This window comes from Nyctibius grandis, chromosome 3 (genome assembly GCF_013368605.1).
Source record: "Nyctibius grandis isolate bNycGra1 chromosome 3, bNycGra1.pri, whole genome shotgun sequence".
Taxonomy (NCBI): domain Eukaryota; kingdom Metazoa; phylum Chordata; class Aves; order Nyctibiiformes; family Nyctibiidae; genus Nyctibius; species Nyctibius grandis.
The window spans coordinates 85834672-85858114 of record NC_090660.1 but is presented as its reverse complement, the minus strand read 5'-3'; positions in this window follow the sequence as shown (position 1 = coordinate 85858114).

Here is a 23443-nt window from a genome sequence, read left to right as displayed (position 1 = left end):
CTGGCCTTACCTCAATTTTTTAAAGAATAAAACTGGGAAACTCACTTCCTGCATCACTAAACCTGTGTGTGATAAGTGTTGCGTGCAAGGAAGTATCAGATATACTGAACCTGTTCTGCAAAAACATTTTTCTGTTTGGAGGTACTGCAACAGTGCCAAAAAAAATCAAGCCTAATCAGACTTGTTGGTGTTTAAAGATTTATAGTTCATTCTTAGCCAAAAGCTGTGGTAATTAGTACCACACCAGGGCCTGGACACAATCCAGTTCTTTAAGACATAACTAATAAAGTGCCACACGGAGCGGTTTTGCTGAGGTCAGATCTGAGACATTGTTTTCTACTTGGAAAAAGCAAGTCTGTCATTTCTTCTTCCCTTTATGGAGAGTATTTTTTCTGCCACCGAAGAGGAAATTGAGAGTGAAATAGCCAACAGCAAAGAGGCTGAAGTCAGGGCAGTAGAAAACAGAGACCCAGCAGCCAAACCTCCCTGCTACAGGAACCAACAAGGCTGCTGGAAGCTGCATAACTGAAATCCATAAGTGCAAGCAAATTAATCACAAAGCAGACAAGAGAATGACTGACATGATTCATGCCATTTTGTAATGAAATAAATTTTCACTCAGCCCTCAAGAAGTTGACTTGGCCGTAAACCAGGTTGGCCTGGCCTTGATACAACCCCCAAATGATAACTGCTGCAAAAGGTGAAGAGCACATGATCTTCCTTGAAAGGGGCTGAAAGTTACAAATAAGAAGTTAAAGAGCATTAAAGGGAAGCTTAACATAGCTATACAGTAAAATCTAGTAAGCCAAATGTTAGTTGAAAGGATGCATTCTGGGTTTGTGCCAAAAGCTGTCTTCATCCTTCTTCCTCTAAAGATATCCCTCGCAGGTGGCTTGAATGTGTTTTTGAGCCCATGGTGGGGCTATAGATTCCACAAATGGTTTGCTAACTGAGTCAGTCTTTGTGTAACTAATACATCCACAGGTCAGGTAGAAAGTGTGACACATCATTGTGATGCCTGCAGCCAGTGTGAAACATGAGTCAAAGCACCTATTTATAGCTGAAGCCCAGTACTTTGTGCTGGGATGTAATATCAGACTGAAACACAAAAATAATAGTAGCAATGTCACCTCAGTTTCTGAGGCTACACCCTCACTCCTGTAGTTCCTGTACAAAATGTGTGATGGGAAGCTTTGCTGTCATGTGGTGATGTGAAATACCTGATGACACTCACACATGGCAGATCTAGGAGAGAAAATATTGTGGGTCAAGCAGTCAGGGCACAAGTTCACTGAGGACCTTAGCATACAACAGCATGTCACCTTTATAAGCTAATAGGCTAATCTAGGAGGAAAACATAAACTCCAGCGCTTTACCTCCAAGGCTATTTTTCCATCATATTTAGCCCTTTGGTTGACTGGCACTTTTCATGCACAAGATGATGGGCATAAAAAGCATGAAAATGGTTCAGGATTCCAAAACCTACGAAGGACTCTGAAACTCTGCCTATATTACGCACTTCTTTCTGTGCTATGTAGCACTTTCGAAGTTGTCCTACTTTTGCAGTACCTGTACTTTTCTTATAAATGAAAGATTTATCATATTTGTTTTCCTTTATCATGCAACATATCTATAGGAGAATTTATTTTACACAAAGGTATGTAAGGTTATTTGCTAGGCAAGAGATTTAAAATTCTTTGAAAAAATATGATTTATTGCAATACACGAAACATATAATTTTAAAAAACAGATGGAAGAAACCTTGATTTCTGGCCTCTGTTTTAGTTTCAATTAAAAAAAAAAGATGCAAGCAACAAGAAAAGAACATTTTCTCTGAAAAATTCTCTGCATAGGACAAATTCTGAGAAGTTTGTGCCACATGCAAAGGATGCATCACTGCTGGTTATGTATGGATTCTCTGAGAGTCAGATGCTGTGAGCCTCCCGATGAGAAATACAAAAGCAGTTCCGGTGGTTTGGAACATTTCTACTTCACTTGTCCATTAAAGGATAGACATTGTGATCGCATTAAAAAAAAGTTTTGCATGACTCTGCTGCCTTTCTGTGGTTTCCTGGCAGCACTGAGCAGCTGTGATCTGTAAGCGGAGAGGAAGGCTCCCACAGAATCCAGAGCAATCTTCTAGGGAGGGAAGGGAAAGTCCCCTCCTTGATTCATCACTTTCTTACGCCTGCCGTTTTTGTGACAGCAACGAGTGATGACTCCTGCATGGGCCAGCATGACAAGAATTCAGTGTGAAAAAGGTTAATTTCATAGTTATGTGCTTTAGCCAATGACTACCTAGGGTAGCCTACAGGATACAGACCTAAATCCTGTATGGCAGCGCTAAAACTAAACTGTTCTCCCAACTACTGCTGTTTAAATCAGCCAACCCAAATGCTGTAAGACTTAGCCTAGAATTTCTCACATGTTAGTGACCTAACAGTAATTTGTTCATATTACTTGTGACTAGGGCTGGACACCCATGCAGAGTTCCTTTAGTTCTTGAAACTTTAATAGCACATGCCAAGAATAAACTGTGCTCAGCCTCTGTTCTCCATCCACATTTGTGAAAGTGGCATCACTTATCTACTCTCTAAAATCAGTTTGAAGATGACTGAATATCTGCAAAATGCTTTGAAAAATAAAACACTGAATCTGTGCATTTTTTTCCCAGAAGGGCAAGGATTCACCTCACTAACTTCAGCAAACTAGAGACTGTTCAAACAAATGGAAGTAACTTCAAAGGTCATCTACTACTATCTAATAAGATTTGACAGGGTTCCCCTGAAGTTGAAGAGTTTCCGGCTTCAGAGCTTGCAAACCTCATACTGAAACTGTTCCAGCTTGGAAAGAAGGATTGGGCCCATTTCAAAAGGAGTCTGAACCACAGGACAGCTCCAGTACTCCTTCTTCCTTCACTGACGCATGCAGTTTGACGCTGTCTTACACTGTGTACAATGTAGTTAACAGCCGTGGATTTTGTATAATGGAGGAATCACGCAACTTTTGCAGTTGAAGAGGGATACTTTACAGTCAGTTGTTTGCAACACTGTCTGGGAACTGGAGAGGGTAAATCAGCTACTGCTCTAGTGCCCTCTTTTCCCAGAGATTGTCAGCTGCTGTAAAGCAAAGGTCAGTAACGCCTGCACAGACCAGGAAAACCCTGCACAGACCAGGAAAACCCCGTGTATTTGCCACCGCTCCTCCCCCTGACAGTCACCCAGCCCCTCCTGTGGCAGGAGAGAAACAAAACAAGGAATATTTTTAGTTCTAAATAAAATATGAGCTCTTTAGCATGTTGAAAACTTCAGGGTGCACCTCTAACTTCAGAGAAGGTCACAGCAGTGGAGCCCACTTGCGCTCAGTGGTGTTACTGTCTATCTGTGCAGTATTTGAGACTGGCATGTGGTCTGGTGACTCCAGACTGTGAATTTAAAACTTTGATATCACTTTTTTTACAGAACAGAGCAGCCGCTTGAGATTCAGCTTGACTCTGAAACCAGCCCACAAAGAGGTCATGCCATCCGCTCTGGTCTAGGAGACTGTGTCCCTGCCTTAGTCAAGTCGAGAGATTGTTCCATATTGTATATGGTACAATATACAGTAGGCTTACCACAAAAGCTTTTGAAACCTTCTGTTCCATGGGTGTTTCATGAACCAGTCTGTTAAGACAGGCTCTAACATCAATTTCCCTTGAAACAATAGATAAATACGGGCCTGAGCCCAGGAAGAGTACTCCTGGGAAACTCCATCAGTGGCATTTTCACATAACCTGGAGTTGAGGGGAAGCAAAATGCTATGAATGAAATTCTCTCCATCCTGCAAGACTGTTCACTGGGGAAGCAAAAAAAAAAAATCTGTGTAAAACATGCTCTGATTTTGGGAGTTTAAAAAAGGAAAGATCTACTTATTGGCCACCTCTGACAGGAGAACAAAATATGTTTGGAAAGGATAATCAGCCATTTCATGCCTATTATCTTAATCTTCCTCTGCTACTTTTCCTCTATATTTCTCAGTTGCAAAAGATACCGAAGATATCAAAGATAAAAGGTATCTTCAACCTTTAGTATCAAATCTCTTCTTGAATCTAACTCCGGCCACCAAAGAATGTTGCTGAGATTAAAACTGGCAGAGGTTTAACAAGTAATGTTCTTCAGCTGCACCATATGTCGGCCCACCTGCCCTAATGGCAAAACAAATGTGTTAGCTTAAAACAGCACATTTTAGCTTACAATTTAGGTGTGCTAAGAACACCTGTGTAGTCTGTTATGGTGGCTCAGCTGCCTTGCCAAACCAGCACATTAAATTGCAGCTGATCACGTACATACCCATCCTATAAATTGACGTCTAATTTCTTAAAATAGAGTTGATCCAGCAAGATTTCCTCTTCGTTTCTAATCACATGGGAATGATAGTTTAGTACCAGTGCTTTAGCTACAGAAACAGGTGCAGGTTAGGGGAAAGTTTGTATTTGTGACTCATACATACCAGTACAGTTTTAAATTTTTGTCAAATCTTAGTTCATTCATAAGAACGCAGTTGGCATTTATTTGCTCTCTAAAATTCTGTGACAGCCTTTTGGCAGAACTGTGGTACTTTGTGTGTTTGAGCATGGAACAAATTGGGCTGGTCTAAACTATCCAAAAGCAATTTCTGTAGTCTTTTATTTTTACTATGGTAATTTCCTTGAGTTCTACTGGGTACACAGTACGGTGGAAATTTTGCCTGGATTTACAAAAGAGACAGAAAAGAGACATCATTCAATCTCAAGCAGTAGGTCTGGATATAAGTGGGTCTGCAAATACTGATATGACACAAAATTTCTCCCCAACACAGCCAGAAGGATTTTTCACACAAGTAAATATTTAAAGCAAATAGTATGCTAGATCACCCTGTGGAGTGTAGAGAGACCTGTGCTAGCTCTAAAGGAATTAACTGAGGTACCAGGAGGTTTTTATCCACAACTTCATGCTGACAGATTTATCCAGCTCTGTATTTGGTACTAGCTCAGGTAACACAGAACGGCGCAGCCTTTAAGAACATGGCCTTTAAGAACATCACAGAATATTTACAGATCCTCATACAAACTAAGATTTCATTGTAATCCAACCTCCAAATACTCTTTTCTCATAAATCTCTCAGGAACTCCAGGACAGAAATTAAAATCACTGGAAAAGGTAAATTATCTTAATTTCACATTAGATACCACCCTCTGTGAATATGTTCCCCTAATTACTTTTCTAGTAGCGGATAGTCTGAGATGTCACAAATCATTGCCATTAAAATAAATTCTGATAAACAGCCTTGTAATTAAAACTGTACATCTTCAGTTTTCTCAGCAATCACATGCAGTCCCTTTTAGCAATCTCAAGATGAGTCTACCACAAGCTTAATTTGCAATACAGTATGTTTGGCTGTAACACTGGCTTCAGACCTATAAAATATCTACAGAAGGATGTCAAAACTCTGTAAGTAATAGATCTGGTAAATAATACATAAATGAGTTGTAAATGACAGTTATAATGGCATCGGAAAGTGAAAAATACTGCCTGATATTTAAATAGAAGTTTTCAGTTTGTGAATGCAAATTTATTAGTCTCCTTGTTTAATTGAGTTTGAACACTCAACCTATAGCTTAGTTTAGCATCTGAAACAGTCTCATCAAATATTTAAAAGGAATTAAACTTCTCCTTCTTTATTGAAATTAGTACGGTTCCAAAGGATGTCCCCCCATTTCTCATGAAAGCTCCCATGCTTCCACTTCATTAAAAAAGCATTTCAAAGTGTTGCAATCCTACCCGGTTCTGGTAGGATCAACTTCATTTATTGCTTTTGTCCATCTTTACTGCTTACCAATTCACATGACTGAAAAGTGATAAAGCATTTTCACGTTAAGCAGCTCAGAACTAAACTAAGATTGATGGTTAAGCATATCTGAGGAGCTTTCAGAGCTGCTGGTGACTGACTAAGGTTAGATTTGTTTAAATGATGGGAAGTCATTTTTGCATGATTTTTCACGACACTGTTTTATTGTTTAGGTGAAAATTTTAGTTAATAATTATAATCAGGTTTATATGTCTGCACCACCACTTTTCTGGGTACTTCAGTTATCCCAGTTGACAAAAGAAATTGATCCAATAAATGAAGTATTTTGAAAACAATGGGAAGTGGTACAGGACATAAATTTTAGCTCTACTGTTAGAAACACTAGGCATTCTGTTAAACTGTTTTTTTTTAATTACATCAATTTTCTGAAAAGAAAATTGCACTTTTTCTAGACAAATACCAACAGCGCTTGATAAATTATAATTACTGCAAAGTTATATGCAAGATTAAAATTTAGAACAGTTGAAAAGGACAAGTTCTTTTTGACTGGTACTTTCAATGTAATGCATCTTGGATTTGACCTCATTCTGTCATTCCAAAGAATATAAATATTACTGAAGAAAACAGACTAGTGATATTCTTCAAAATTGTATAAATATATTCCATATTACCTTATGTATATGCGACTCTTGATCTTCCTCTATTGCAGCACTGATGTTATTGTTACCATATGGTTGGCTATGTGCCTTCATTTACCCTGGTTCAGTGGTCCAACAAACAAGGGAGAAAAAGATTGGAATCACATTCAGTGCATATAACTGATGAAATAAAGATACGTAACAGAAAAAACAGTATGCCAAAGAAGAAAAATCTTCTCCAATGAACATGAGAACATGCCAAAAACTAAGGAATTTCACTTTCAAAGACAATTCTAATTTGTGAACAAAATCCAGTGGCTGTAAGGACAATATGTACTTAATACCTTCCCCTTAGCCTCTATATTCAAAGGTTTTGGCTTTGCTTTGCAAGACTTGCTTGATGAAGGAACCACTTAAGGTGATGAAATACACAATATCCCAATGCCCATCCAAGTGATATATAACAAGCCTTGCCTGCATTGTATTATTCTTTGGTCTATGGATTAATCCTGGCAGTTGTTTTCTAGCAAATATCAACTCTTGGTGGATCATGTTGAACCATTTACCTCAAAGTACGGGTTTCATTGTCATTCAACTAAACAATAATGCTTTGTTTACTTAACTGGATTCAGGCAGTGTAAGTTACCCAGGATATCTACAGAGTGAATTTTAGAGTATTATCTCTGTGAAACAATTCTGCAAACCTGAAAATGTACGTTTGTATTCCTTTAAGACTTTGGGGTGAAATAGGCTCAGTTTACAACATCTAAACAGTGTGTTGCAACCATATCCACTTCTCTCATCCTCTCCCTCCAGTTAGCCCTCAGGCTAACCAAATGTCTTCATCTGAAGCTAACAGAAGATTCTAATAAAAACTATGAGTGTGCCTACACTATACTAGTGCAAGACTGAGCCAGAGGATGTTTGCTCTAACAATCTTTATTGCCTGGGTTTAAGAGTTGGAATGTCTATTACACGGTTATTCCCAATGCATCAGTTTGGCACTAGGACTTATGACCATGTATCCCAGAAGACTATCCCATGCAGAACAGAGGCTCTCTAAAGACTGACTTATGATATATATAGGCCAAATGTTTCTGTTGCTGAAGAAATGTTTGAGGAAATGCTTTTTTTTTCAAGTGAATGCTGAACTTGGGTGATATATACATAGAAGGCTGCATAGATACAATTGATGATGTGATTGCTATAGAAAAAAACAAATGGAGATGAGTCACTCAAATAAAACAGCTAGCACAGGAAAATGCACTTGGATAATTCTGAAAAGGTCCGTGGTCAGCTTGGGGTCCAGATCTTCTGCGTGAGAGATTCCGTAAGAAGTAAAGAAACAGCATGAAGCCAAAATATGATGGCAGTCTAGCCTTTGAACGTTTGGACAGCCTAGTACCTTATTCTTTTCTAATATCATTGTTGTCATTGAAAAGGTATCCATTGCATTTTTTTGACCCTTAGCTGCTCTCTACAGCTTCCTGAGAAGGGGAAGTGGAGAGGGAGGTGTTGATCTCTTCTCCCTGGTATCCAGTGATAGGATGTGTGGGAATGGTTCAAAACTGCACCAGGGGAGGTTTAGACCAGACATTAGGAAGCATTTCTTTACCGAGAGGGTGGTCAAACACTGTGTCATGGTTTAACCCCAGCTGGCAACTAAGCACCATACAGCCGCTCACTCAGTCCACCCCACGTGGGGTAGGGGACAGAATTAGAAGAGTAAAAGTGAGAAAACTTGTGGGCTGAGATAAAGACAGTTTAATAGGTAATGCAAAAGCTGCACGCACAAGCGAAGCAAAATAAGGAATTCATTCACTACTTCCCATTGGCAGGCTGGTGTTCCACCACCTCCAGGAAAGCAGGTCTCCATCATGTGTAACGGTTACTTAGGAAGCGAAAGGCCATCACTCCGAACGTCCCCCCAGGCCACCAAGGGGGAGTTAAACCACGACACACTGCAACAGGCTTCCTAGAGAGGTGGTCAATGCCCCAGGCCTGTCAGTGTTTAAGAGGCATTTGGACAATGCCCTTAATAACATGCTTTAACTTGGTCAGCTCTGAATTGGTCAGGCAGTTGGGCTAGATGATCATTGGTCCCTTCTAACTGAAATAGTCTATTCTGTTCTATTCCATTCTATCTACCTACCCTTGCATAGCTCTGACTCATGCCAAGACCACTCTGGCCTTGGAAAAAAAAGCAACTCAGTTACACGCCTTAGTACTTACAAGATTTTATTACAGTGAGCATTTGTTAGGATGAGAACAAAGGGATATTGTATTGGATTTGCATGGCAAGGTTTTGGCAGCAGGGAGGTTACAGGGGTGGTTTCTGAGAGAAGCTGCTAGAAGCTTCCCCCATGTCCAACAGAGCCAATGCCAGCCGGCTCCAAGTTAGACCCACTACTGGCCAGGGCTGAGCCCATCAGCGACAGTGGTAGCATCTCTGTGGTAACATATTTAAGAAGGGGGGAAAAAAACAATGGTGCAATTGCAGCTGGAGACAGGAGTGAGAATATGTGAGAGGAACAACTCTGCAAAGGATGGAGAGGAGGCGCTCCAGATGCCAGAGCAGAGATTCCCCTGCAGCCCGTGGTGAAGACCATCTTGAAGCAGGCTGTCCCCCTGCAGCCCATGGAGGTTGACAGTGGAGCAGATGTCCACATGCAGCCTGTGGAGGACCCCACACTGGAGCAGGTGGATGCCCGAAGGAGGCTGTGACACCATGGGAAGCCCACACTGAAGCAGGATCCTGGCAGGACCTGTAGAACCATGGAGAGAGGAGCCCATGCTGGAGCAGGTTTTCTGGCAGGACTTGTGACCCCGTGGGGGGCCCATGCTGGAGCAGGTTTGCTGACAGGACTCGTGACCCCATGGAGGACCCACGCTGGAGCAGTCTGTCCCTGAAGGACTGCACCCAGTAGAAGGGACCCACGCTGGAACAGTTCGTGAAGAACTGCAGCCTGTGAGAATGACTCCCATTGGAGAAGTTCATGAAGGTCTGTCTCCCATGGGAGGGAAATTAAATTAATTTTCCCCAAGTTGAGTCTGTTTTGCCTGTGATGGTAATTGCTGATTGATCTCCCTGTCCTTATGCCGACCCACAAGCCTTTCGTTATATTTCCTCTCCCCTGTCCATCTGAGGAGGGGGAGTGATAGAGTGGCTTTGGTGGGCACCTGGCATCCAGCCAAGGTCAACCCACCACAGATACCATGGTGGAAATTCTCTGCAGTGTTTTCTACTGTTTGCCACTGTTTGCTGAGCAATGTCTGAAGAACTAGAGGTGAATGCTCTTGCACAGGACTGTGCCAAGATAGCAAGGAATTGCTGAATGGTGCTGTACAAGCTAGAAAGGAACCCACTGGCACTGAAGCAAGTTCAAAGAATGTAAGAGATTTAATGACTACTGTAGGCCTCGACTTCCTCGCTGAACATGTTAATGTTTACAGTTAATTGACTGAAAAGATCTGTGTTATTTTCTGAATGTAATTTGTCCAGGGGACCTGTGTATCTTCTGTGCATTCCACATTGAGTGAGGATAACAAAAGGCTGCTCTGACTTTTAGGTAGCTGACTGCTGTTGGTGAATTTGAGTTGGCCAACACTTTTCCCCCTTGATTTCTATATGTCTGCTATTGCTACTTACCAATTTTTGTTAGCCTTTTAGTCTCCAAGAGACTTACATCATTTAATACTTTCATACAATGTTTTTCCATATGTATATTTAATTATCTGTTTTTACTTTGCAAATAGACACCACTATGGAGAACAATACATGTTTTTAAAGATAATGAGAAATGAGAACTGAAGCAGTACTGAAAGTGGAGCAGTTGGGTATGACAATTTGGGGGTGCTAAGCAGGTAATGGCTAGGGGCATAGAAGAGACGTGCTCGAGTGTTAGATTGTGCAGATAAAGAACATGGACAGCCTGCTGGTGTTTGGCTAATGAAGAGTTCAGTTTCATTTTCTGAATCTGGGCCAAACATACCACAGCCCCATATATCGCAGTGTAAATAATGAGAAGCAGCAAAACAGAAACTCATTAAACTGAGACACCACAAAGAAAGGAGAACAAACAAAGAAGGGATCCACCCAGGAGTCCTGTAGTCCTGCTGTTGTGCTCTATTTGCCAGTGAAAAGTAGCAAGTTCAGTTTCTGGGGGTTCCTACTGAAAATTTAAGTTACTCCAGCTTGTGTTCCCACCTGGCAACATAGAAAGCTAAGTTATACTATCAGGATGCACGAGGATAAGCAATACTTCCCTGCAGGCGGACACTGTGTCCCAAGGCTGAAAACAAGCACAGTCTGACTGGGGAAAAGCAGAAACTTTAAACAACTTGGAAGGACACAGATAATCAGCAACAGAGGATGCTACTAAGTCTTGCCCCACCCTTTACCAAAACACCTGTTTTTCTCCAGGCTTCCAATGGCATTGTGTGCTGCTTCATTTCATTTTTTGCACCTAGATGCCTTCAGAAAGGAGTGAAAGAAATCACCAAATACAAAACACATTAGAAGTAGGGTCCTAAATCCCCTCTTCCATCCACATCCTCACCTCAGCAGTGTGCTGGACATTTACTTCTCCTCTTCCCAGACCTAAATCTGATATTCCTGGCTGCACATGTCCCAGCTGCACTATGAGAATTGCCTTCTAATGTTAATTGCAGTCTGGGAAATTAAGGCACTTTATTGAAAAATGAGAGCTCTGGGTTTGAGACCTCTTACTCTGAGAGATCAAGAACCTCATTTAACTTCCTGTGTGTAACTCCAGGGAAGAAGAAGGCTGCTTCCTTCTCAGTTTGGTTGGGTCAGAAGTTGTTTTAGGAACGTCTGTTGTGAGCTGTCATGTGTGAACTTTAAGCACAGGCATTTTTCCTGAAAAATGTAAAGTGAATTTGTTTACATCTTATGCAGGATTGGTACTTGCAGTCTACTTCCTAATGCTTCCACTGAGTCATTGGTGAAAGCTCCAAACACTTCCTTTGCTTCCCTTGGAAAGAAATTGCATAATAAAATAGGTTTCATTAATAGGTACTCATTAATTTTATATCAATACTCAGTGCAGAGTTACTTTAATTTCACATTTGAATGATGTTTCCAATGACATCTACAGCAAGCTTCTCTTGTTAAATATATTTTTATTTCTATCATTATTATGTTTCAGATATGGGTGAAGCACTAGTCATTCAGTTCTCCATTTGCCAAATTTGTTTCCTACAAAAAACCTACACAGGCTTCACTGGGAACTGAGGTGGAAATTCAGTTTCTTTAACTGTCTGTACTGCTGGGTGGTTCCTGCCTTCAAATCCCTGCTTCCTAGATGTACTTCACACCCACATTAGAACAACCTCACTCATGCAACAGTGCAGTGAGTGTTTCCCCTGCCGAGAAAGCTGCGTGACCACGGAGGAATGGGAGGAATGAGCCCTCTTTCACATTTGATTTGGTAATCTGCTACCGAGAAGCAGCATTCGCCACTGGAAAAAAATGCCTTATAGTAACAAATCAATCATATTCCTGGGAAACTAGCAGGAAAACCTGCCATCAAACAAGACAGTATATCATATACTCTCACATGTTTTGCAACATTGCATAAGCATGGCAAACAAGTAGCCACTGTGTAACGTATTCAGATATAAAGTCATGTTTTGAAACCCAGACCCACTCAAGACGTTTTCTATTTGCTGAATTTCATTCTACAGTTTTATTGTACTATTACTAGGAAAACATGCTGAATCTTACATGAAAAAAATGTAATGTTCTGTTCTTATTCTCTGCCAAAATCTTTATACATGTCCAGACTGTACAAGTAGGTGCACGTTAAATTCTCTAATAAATATTATTCATTCTCCATGGAAAAGAATTCAACAGAATACATTATTCATTAGTCTGCCAAAAAGAATCTGAAACTAAATAGAGCCTGAGACATTCTGAACCACAGAAAGATTGACTGTCATGTCTAGTAAAAGGTCTGAGGAAGCCAGACAGACATTGTCTCCCATGCATGTGAATAATTCATATAAAGTTTTTCAGACATGAAAAATAGCAGGTTGTGGAATAAACCCTCACTGCAAGCCAGCAATCATATTTGAACTTATATCCTCCCAAGTAGAATACCAATATGTTCAGGGACAGAATCAACTTTACCAGTTTCCATTCTGACACTGAGGGGGTTATTGAGATTTAAACACCTTTCCAACTCGTGATACATGAAGCTTCTTAGTGCCTTGGGGGGCTACAGGGTATAAAATGATACTGCACAGAAGTAAAAAAAAATTACTGCTGATCTTAAATGCTTAAGTTAAGTTATATTAGCTTCATTTGTTGCTGAATCAGGACCTGCTTCTTCACTGATTTTTGAGATGGACTCACCAGCTGGCGGTGAGATAAATGGGGCAGTCAAAACCCTTCAAGAATATCTGTATTCAGCTGATAATTACTAAATGATGCTTTATGAGTATCGGGAAAAGACTGAGTTCATGTGTTATCACAGGATCACAGAATGGTTGGGGTTGGAACGGACCTCTGGAAATCATCTAGTCCAACACCCTGCCAAGGCAGGTTCCCCTACAGCACATTGCACAGGGTCACGTCCAAGTGGGTTTTGAATATCTTCAGAGAAGGAGACTCCACAACCTCCCTGGGCAGCCTGTTCCAGTGCTCTGTCACCCTCAAAGTAAAGAAGTTTTTCCTCATATTCAGATGGAACTTCCCGTGTTTCAGTTTGTCCCCATTGCCCCTTGTCCTGTCGCTGGGCACCACTGAGAAGAGTCTGGCCCCATCCTCTTGACACCCACCCCTAAGGTAAATACCTTAGGGGTAAGTGTTGATAAGATCCCCCCTCAGTCTCCTATTCTCCAGACTAAACAGACCCAGCTCCCTCAGCCTCTCCTCCTAAGAGAGATGCTCCAGTCCTCTAATAATCTTCATAGCCCACCGCTGGACTCTCTCCAGTAGTTCCAGGCCCAGAACTGGACACAGTACTCCAAGTGTGGCCTCACTAGGGCAATGTAGAGGGAAGACTGAAGTGACACTGGTTTTCCTCCAGTCCTCAGGCACCTCTCCTATTCTCCATGACCTTTCAAAGATGATGGAGAGTGGCTTAGCAATAACTTCTGCCAGCTCTCTCAGCACTCGTGGGTGCATCCCATTGGGGCCCATGGATTTGTGGGTGTCCAGTTTGCCTAAATGATCTCTAACTTGATCCTCCTTGACCAAGGGAAAGTCTTCCTTTCTCCAGACTTTCTCTTGTACCTCCAGGGACTGGGATTCCTGAAGGCCAGCCTTAGCAGTAAAGACTGAAGCAAAGAAGGTATTCAGTAACACGGCCTTCTCTGTGTCCTCTGTCACCAGGGCATCCTTCTCATTCAGTGGTGGGCCCACATTTTCCCTAGTCTCCCTTTGCTAAACTGTATTCCACTGTAGGAGGTAATTGTGTGTAGAGTGCTCATTATAGCATTCCAAACAGGCAGGATGCTGCCTTCTTTTTCCCAGAGGAACATGGGAATATCAATAATTCTGAAAACTGGCATAAACAGGGGAAACAGCAGTAAACACATAGCCCTATTCTGCTTTTAATGTAGACTGTAAGTTACTGACAAAGAAGAGCTTCTCTCATCAGATTTCATGCACTAAAATCAAAGCAAGCTGATAAAACCATAACATTTGAACACTCATACCCATCTCTGTCTTTCAATTACAATTGTAAACCAGTCTAGCAGTCTTCAGAGAAGGGCTATTCCATTGCAGAAAAAAGAAGTTAATTGATACATTTTAGTAGAAAAATATTTTCTCTCTTTTTTTTTTTTTTAATAAAATATATAAATAGATTAAATCCATCTCTGAGGATAACAGTGATGAGAGAATTAATCTTGCTGGATGTGTAGACTTTAAATAATGAGGGTTTCTTTGTTTAGAAAAATATTCACTATGGTTAGGGTTCTTATTAAGTTGGCTCTGTTATTGCTTGTAGCTTATTTATGTTAATTCTTTATTCCTATGGGGTAGATCAAAGGCAGAGATTTCAACAGCCCTTGCTGGTTAATATATCGTGTATTTCATTCCAATTACTTTAGCAAATTTATTGTTTCAGAGAAATAGATGCAGCAAAACTCATGTATAAAGACCTTTCTGCCAGTGAAATAGCATGATTTCTATTTCCAGGAGCCAAGATAAAAGAAATTAGCTGTGCCTTAGCAATCAAAGGTGAACAGGGGTAGTTCAGTAGGGCTGTTGGAAAGATCAAGGCCTGCATTTTTGCTTGACTGTGCTTCTTAGTAGAAAATTGAACTAGCAACCTCAGTTGGGATCCATTTATCATGATTAGCAAAATTTCAGTGATTTTTACAACATTTATGGGGTTTTATGTTTTTTTATTACTTTGTTACTATTTATCTGTGTTTTTATTTTAAAATATTTGTGTTCTTGTTGCATGCAGAAATGCTGCCCTCAGCTGACTATTGGAAATGAGTTGATAAATCCATTGTAACGAAAAAGAGCTGCAAACCCCACTGGCTGACCATAACTGAGAGCTGTTATTCTGGGGGTGAACAAGTAAGGAGAACCTATTGATCTAGAGAAGTGGGAGTATATAACATTTATGGATGCACTGGACAGCCCCCTGTCCATATTCTTCCCTCATCACTTTATATCTATCACACAACCATAACTACCAGGTTTTACCTCTTCACATGACATCTAGTCACACAATGGGAGAGAACACAAAGCAGCAGACATTCTGTCAGGTGGTGTCAGGGACTGTAGGGCCCTTCAAGAGAGGAGGTAGCAGAAAGCGGGATACAAGCACAGTTTGTCGGTCTTGCAACTTATTCTTTGAACATGTCTGAAAGGTTCCTGAAGACAATCAGCAACAACAACAGAGCCACAGGCTCTTTTTGTAATTATGATGAGCTCCTGGACTGCGTGTTGTCCACTGTGTGGAGGTAAATGCTCCACAAATATATAATCAGAGTTCTGTATTCAAAAGGGAAGATGCCAGTTTTATCTGCCTGAATACACAGATAGACAAAACGTAAAGAGGAAACAGAAGCACGGGAGATAGGTGACTTGTCCACCATCACTTGGCAGCTGCAAGTAAATCCCGAGTTTCATTGCAGCGTACTTGTCCGTCAGATCATACTGTGGTGGGTTGGACTTGGCCAGTTGCCAGGAGCCCACCAAGCCACTCTCTCCTCCTCCTCAGCAAGACAGGGGGAAAAAATAAGATGAAAACCTCCTTGGTCAAGATAAATGCAGTTTAAGGAAGAGAAGCAAAGGCCATGCATAGAAGCAAGGCAAAGGAAAAAGATTTATTTTCTACTTCCCATCAGCAGGCGATATCCAGCCACTTCCTGGGAAGTAGGGATCCAGTACATGTACTGGTTGCCTTGGAAGACAAACACCTTGAGAATTAATACCCTCCCCTCCTCTCTCGTATTTTTTTTTGCTGAGTATGACAACATATAATATGGAAAATCTCTTTGATCAATTTGGGTCAGCTGTCCTGTCTATGTCCCCTCCCAACCTCTTGCTCACCCCAGCCTACTGGCCTTTGGGAGTGGGATGGGGGTAGAGAGAGCCTTGATGTTGTGGGAGCACTGCTCAGCAGTAGCCAAAACACAGGTGTGTTCTCAACACCTTCTAGCTACAGCTACAATGCACAACAGTGTTAGGGCTGCTATGGAGAAAGTTAAATCCATCCCAGCCAGACCACATACACATACTAAACAAAATGTACACCTTGAGTCATACTGGAACCAACAAAATGTATTAACAAGGAATCAAAGGAAACAGCAGATAACTGGAGTGAGGGAAAGATGGGGAAATAGATTTGGTTTACTTTGATACTGTCCAGAAAATAATTGCAACAAGAAAACACAAGCTACAGGTTGCACATGATTTTGGACAATGATTTTCCACTGAACTATAAATTTTTACTTTGCAGTATCCTGAGACTTCCTCTGTCGCTAAGTGCATTTTTACTCATTTGTAGGATGCATTTCAAAATCTGTTTATAGACTGGGCACAATAGAATGACACCAAATCTAAGATTAGAGCAGTAGCAAATCTAAAAATGATACCATGATCATGAAAGAAGACAAATACTCAGATACACAAAAGACACTCACTGCAAATATGTTGGCTGTGTAAATAAGTTCCTGCGTTCATTTTGCAGCTGACTATATCTAGGGCCCTTGACATCTTATTTGTACCTTCTTACCTTGCACAGTTTAACAGGACTGAGTCGAGATTCTTTCACACTCTTGATGATGTTTTGCATACAAAAAGTCCAGCTCTGAGTCTGTCTCTACCTGCTTTGTGTTGCTTTGACTATGTAAGACCATCTGGATTCCAACACTTCCGGGGTCCATGACTCAAGATCAGCCCACAAACTAATTACCCTGGCCAATTCATATCTAGAAACAAAGAATTTAAGGTTGCCAGGCTCTCTTCTTGGGGGTTAATTGCATTTCTTAAGCAGGAATGCTCAAAATACCTCTAGTGCTATCATTTTAACCACTTCCCCTAAAACTGCTTTCATGTAAGAATAGCTGGCAGCATGCAGCAATTATTCTAACAGCTCTGTAGTTTTGTCCCCAATTCAGACACTGGGTAAAAAAGCTTCCCAGACACAAAAGTCATTACAACCTGGTAAATAATGGATGCAGGAACGGCCTGCAGGGGCCAGGGTTATACATTCATGACTAAGCCCATAGTTCTCTGTTCTTCTGCAGCAGCCCAGGGCAGCCAGCCCAGAGCCAGACACAACCATGTAGAGCACAGCCTTGGGCTGGGGCTCCCAGTGCTCCTGTCCCCCTAGCCGTCTCTGTTATAACGATTTAGCTCATTGTGTTTGTATGGGCAACATATAAGCTTATTGTTCTTGTATGTTTGCACAGCCTTTTCCCAAACTCATGAATTTCCTGTAATCAATTAATTAGATTTTTGTTTCACTTAATTTGTGTTTTTGTGCTGTTACTCTGAGAGGTATAACATGGGGTTTGGAGCCTCAGAGGAACTGAAGCTAAAAACAAGAGAGTTACATTTCTTCCTTCCCAGTCCTAGGTTGTTCCAGCATGTGTGGAGCCATCTGATATGGCTTAGCCCCAATGGCTGCAGCTTCTGAGGACTGCTCCAAAAAGACAGGGAGGGAGGAGTTTCTTTCAAACACAGCTTCAGTGGAGCTGAACTGGTAGGATCCTGCCAGAGGCAAAATTATTAGGAGTCCTTTGCTACGCAAAAAAAAGAGCCAACTTTTCAGCTTTTCACTTTTTAGACCAGAGAGTATATATAATAACCAAGTGAGAAGACAAGAAATACATTTCAGATATTTATTTATTAAGCTGAGAACATAGTGAAGATTATGATGAGGATGAAAGCAATGTCCTAAGATCTTTACAAACACCATGCACCATTCTCACACGGAAAAGGGGCTCTGTCCAATGGTTAAATCAAGACTAAAATTTCAGCATCTAGGGCTGACCCTGTTGGTGTTCAGGACAGATTCTTGCTGGTTGTATAGCAAGAGGCTTGAAGTTTCTGAGGAGGTCAAAAGTCTTGTCCCTCTGCAAGAGAGGTAAGAGCCCAAAAATCTTTATTTTTGGTGTACCTGTGTTGCCCAAAAAGTATAGCTTCTCAGGCAGAAAAAGAGACAGGAACATGAAATCCTAAGGCCCATTCCTGAGTACTCATAGGACAACGGCTCCTGCTCTCAGCCTGTTACCTTTTCAGTTGTTCCAGGCTGTGAGGGCAGAACTGGGCAACTAAATCTGGGAGTCTGAACTGTGCAGGATTCTTCAAAAATATCACCCCATTGCCTCATCTCATCGTTGTGAAGTGAATCTTATTTTTCTGGAGGTGATGCAGAAACCATTGACTCCAATGAAAACTCAGACTGAAGCAATATTTGGTGTCTCAAGTTTGGCATCCAAAATAGTTCATAGTGAAGTTAAGAACCCTGAATTAGTAGGCACTCCTCCCAACAATTGGCCTAAGGATCAGTATTTCTCGTTTTTCATATTACTAACCCATTTCAGCAATTATTTTACAGCCCCTGTGTCCTGGTTTAGCCTAAACCAGGCCAATTTTCCTTTCAGTGATTTTTACTTTCGGCTAAGTCTCTTCTAAGTAACTGCACTTTCTGAAAGTAACTGCACTTTCTGAAAGTAACTGCATGTTTTGCAGACAGTGTCTGCTTCTAGGACTGATAACGCTCGAAGTTTGTAGTTATCACTGAGGCACCGGTAGGGATGTTATGCAGAAAGGCTCTTGCTGTACTTAGTCTTAGAGAAACCAAGGTCATTGCTAAATTCCTCACTGCTTACGAGTGAAGAGCCGAAGGGGGGTCGCACCTGCAGGGAGGAGCGGACAGGGCAGGTGACCCAAAACTGACCAACGAAGGTATTCCATCCCATACACGTCATTCTCAGTATAAAGCGGGGGGATCATGAGGGTCTCGCCCCTTTTCTCTTGCCCCTTCCGCCTTCCCTTGCTTCCTCTGCTGTGTTTGGGTGCTGCTGCTGCTTCGGGCTGCTTCTGTGGCTTGAGCCTTTGGCCAGTGTCCAAAGAGGACTCTGTCCTTTTTCCTGCTGCCCCCGATCCCGAGCCGTGCATCCCTGAATCCAGCTCTCGACCGTCGCTGGGCCCAGCCTGGGCCTTCCCGGAGCCTGCCCTGCAGTGCCGGTGGTGACGTCGCCGACATCGGGTGAGCTCGATATTGGTTTTGTATATACTTGTATATATTTGATTATTCTAATATTATTATTATACTTTTTGTTTCATTATTATAGTTTATTAAAACTGTTTTAACTTTCCAACCCATAAGTCTCTCTCCCTTTTACCTTTCCTTTTCCCTTCGGGTGGGGGGGAGAGTTAACCGAGAGCGTCTGCCACAGGTTTAATAGCCGGCCCAGCTTTAAACCATGACACCCTGGTTGAAAGGAACTTTATAAACAAAAAGTATATGTTATTAAATAGACAAGGGAGAAAACCATTTTCACTCAAATATGAGAAATTATCTAAGAGATCATAAAGTTAAGGAAAAGCTTTAAGGAAGTATTTGCATATGTGTACCAGGAAGGCACAGTCATTCAAGTATATATGCTAATAAACTCAAAAAGTATGATAAAGGAACATACACTTTTCATTGAGCTCATGTGATACAAAGCTGAGGGAAATTTGTTAGCATCATTGAGACAGACCACAAAAAAGAAATCAATATACATCCTAAAAGGATTGTTAAGAGCATCCCAAGGCAACAGTTCACCTCTTTGTATAGGTGTCACTCAGAAATATGTACAGGACATGCAATAGTTGCAGGATATACTAATTACCCTGGCACAAATAAAACTAGAGAAGCATTGCTGTGAATTTATATCAGAATAAAGAAACTCTTTTCATGCTCACTGTTTCAGAACAGATGGAAGTTATTGACTCAGCTAAATTGCTTCTCTACTTGCACGGTATGTTACACAGAAGACTGTACGGCTATTTTTCTAGGAAAAGAACATGTTGCAATATGCAATTGCAGTCTAAGTGGATCGATTGGGTCATTTGTGATTCAGGTGTTAGCAGTTAACTGTTATGCTCTTTATGAAAGTTTCCAAGCAAATGAAAAAGGATAATTATTTTTCATGAGCTTTTTTTCAGAGTAAGGGCTCTTCAAGTCAAATTGAATTTTAAAGCAGAATTGTTGCCATAAAGATTTACAGAGGGGCAGTTCAGAATAAACCTAATTATAATGAATTAATATAGGATCTGGCAGATGTTGTGGGTCTTGTTTGCTGCAGTGTTGTAGAAGAACACAACTGTTTCAGTGAGTCATGAGCACAGAAGTGGTTTTTCACGTAATGGACCATAACAAACAGGGAGAGAGTGAGATTTGGAGAACATCTGTATTTACAGTTTAGAAATTGTGGTGACTGGTATGTAGTTGCTGCTGGTTGTGCATAATCAGGCAAAGAGCAGTGGAGAGTATCTAACCTTAATGTTTCTCCTTGCTGGAACACTTGAAACAGGAAGCAAGGTAATCGAAGATGAAAGGAGTCCCTTCTCTTACACATCTGCAATTACAGGGTTTGGAGGGAGCAGAAATTGCTTATGTCAGAGGAAAAGACTGAAGCAAGGAAAGGCATAGTTAGAGCATATCAAGAGTGACAAGGGGCAGAAAAGCCTGGAAGACCAGACTCTGACCAAATAAAGTTTCAGAGTGCTGAGGAAACTAACTCAGGGAAATATGTACCCCTCAGATCTGTGTATTTTTTTAAAACTACTCAGGGCAGACATCTATGTGTGTTTTATGCTCCAAATATGTACTGTAATCAGGAGGGCTGACACCTTATTGGTGAGTTTCAAAAGTGATAATTTAAGTTACAGGCAAATCTAGGGAACAGAATAGGTTACAGGGCCAACGATGGCAGGACCATAGAGTCTTATATTCAAGAAGGCAAAACCTACCTTGGGAGGTAAACTGAACTGTACTCTTCTGGCATCCAGGAGCAACTTGGACACATAGATATGTGGACTGAGACCCAACACAACAGATTGGTAAGGGCACAGTCAGCAAGACCTTAACAGTAGGGATGGATAGGAGATACCATCAGGTCTTTCTGTATGCATTTAACCATCTGGAGGCTTCTACTCCTCCACCTATGGCCTTGTGAATAACTGTGTTAAATGCTTCTGAGAAATCTGTCAGTAGTCCTAACACTGCAGATTGGCTGCGGGCCACCATCACAGGGGAAGTCAACCATGAGTGCTGCTGCGGTCATCTCCATGTCATGTTTGGGTCTGAACTTTGCTTATGTGTTCTACACTCTGCCTCAGTTTTACAGCACTTTCTTAAGAGGAAACTTTACTCTTGGTGCCTGTCCCATGATTACAAGAAATTGCTGTGCTCGTTATTCAAGATATACAAGATTCCTTGTATTTTTCAGTTTCTCTTTGTCCTGATTCGTTTACCCTCATTCAATGTTGCCAATTACCTTTGCTTCTTGTTGGATAAGTAAGCAGAACCAGATGCCAAACAAGCCTCATGGGGACCTCAGAAGCTCAGCTGCCTCCCTCTAACCCCGAACAAGTCACTTGACACACTCATCCCCTTTCAGAAAAGAAATTATGTTTTCTTACATTTTGGAAACTAATAGCAAAATCTGTTCAGTTGCAGCTTTACCCCAGGCCACCTCCAAACATTACATGGGTATTTGAGTGATTAGAACAAAAGGAAAAAAAATTAAGAACAATAATAATCTCTGCCCTATTGAGAATTTCTATTAAAAATTGGAAGCCCTTCCCTTTACTGATGCTTCAGGCATGCCTGCAACAATAGAGCTGGAAACACTTTCTGATCTAAACCCAAAGGCATAGTTGTCTTGTCAAACAGTAGGGCACCTTCTGTTTGTTTTTAGTTAAAAAAAAAATGTCTACATATCTTGTGGTTAACAATATGATATACTTTTTCTTAAGTGCGTTATTCCATACTTACACAGCAAGGAGGCATTTTAGAAAACCCTCATTTAATTGAAAGAGAAAAGCAGGCTCATTTCCTTTTCTGCTAAAGGGGTCTGATGAGTGCTTATGCTGAAAAAAATCAATAAATCTTCAGTTCTTTCTTTCCAGTTCCTTATGTTCTGTTTCCCCAAGGTTCTGGTTTTACAGTACAAGAGGAGTGCATGGGGTCCTTAAACAACTCTAAACGCTTTTACAGTTTGAAGCAGGGGGTAACATTTTTTTGGCCTCCTTTCCTCAATCAGTTTCTTTCAAACATAGTGAAAAGGTTGCATGTTGTTCCTTCCTTTAGTGAGACTGTTTACAGGGCCTGCTGTTAATTCATAGTGGCAAAGTATTTCCCTTTTGTTCTTCCACAACTCTAAACTCGGAAGACCATTGAACATGCTGCAGAAAAGAGTGGTATAATCCACTCCAATTTACGACACAGCTAAGTTACCGCAGCTTGAGGAACTCCCTTGTGTTTCTGCGCCAAAGTCCCCTGAATGTGCTCCTACCAAATCCTTCCAAAAGCCAGGTGGAGCATTCAAACCTTTTTCTATGGGGATAACTGGTTTCTGCAGTGATGTGAAATGGGAAGATGCCATACTCAACAAACAATGCTAAGTGATCTATCAGCAGTGTGAAATAAGCCAGCCTTTGGTTGGGAGGTTTGTACAAAAAACATTCCCTTGGATAGACCGGGGATGTCTGTAACCTCCTGTTTACTTTTGTCTTTCTAAGACAAGATCAGGTACTGGCCTGGACCAGACCTTCTGCAAATGGTTGGTTAGTGCATGCGTTTGCATGCCTTGGTGTCTGCTGAACACCTCAACCTGCCTTCGTGCTCCCTCTCCTAGGAAATGTATAGAATTATATAGGATTTATTATATGTAGGAACTGCATAGGGTTTTAGGAAGCTGAAGAATCGTTACACCTAGCCTTGCCACATTTGCATACCCACTGAGGGTAAAAGCATGCCATGTCAACCATGCAGCAGATAGATAGAAATAGAGGGAGTTTCACTCCTGACATGAGTTTGGTTACCTTCATATCTTCTCCTGCAGAAAACCCAGGGGCGGGGGCAGCTATTGCCAGATGCAAGGTATGTCCCATCTCATTACCTGGGCTCAGAAACCCGAACTACCACATCCTTTCCCTGGCAATACACACACCAATCATCACCTGGTCTCTCAAACTCTCCTTTACTTCAAGAGTATGCTTGAAAGTGGGCAGAGTGGCACTGGGTATGCCTTGAGGGACAGAGCTTCATGGCTGCTTTTGTATCACAATATTTAGTCACACAATATGTTTTTGTTTATAGTTGCAAAGTTTACAATTGCACCATATGGAGCAGATTTTGTTTTACTTCAGTTTATCATCAGAAATCAGCTTCTTGGCACCGAGCCCAGCTGATTTCATATTCTGTTGGTTTAGGGGAAGTAATGTAGGATTCACTGTCTGTATATTCAAACTCTTTAATTGACATAAA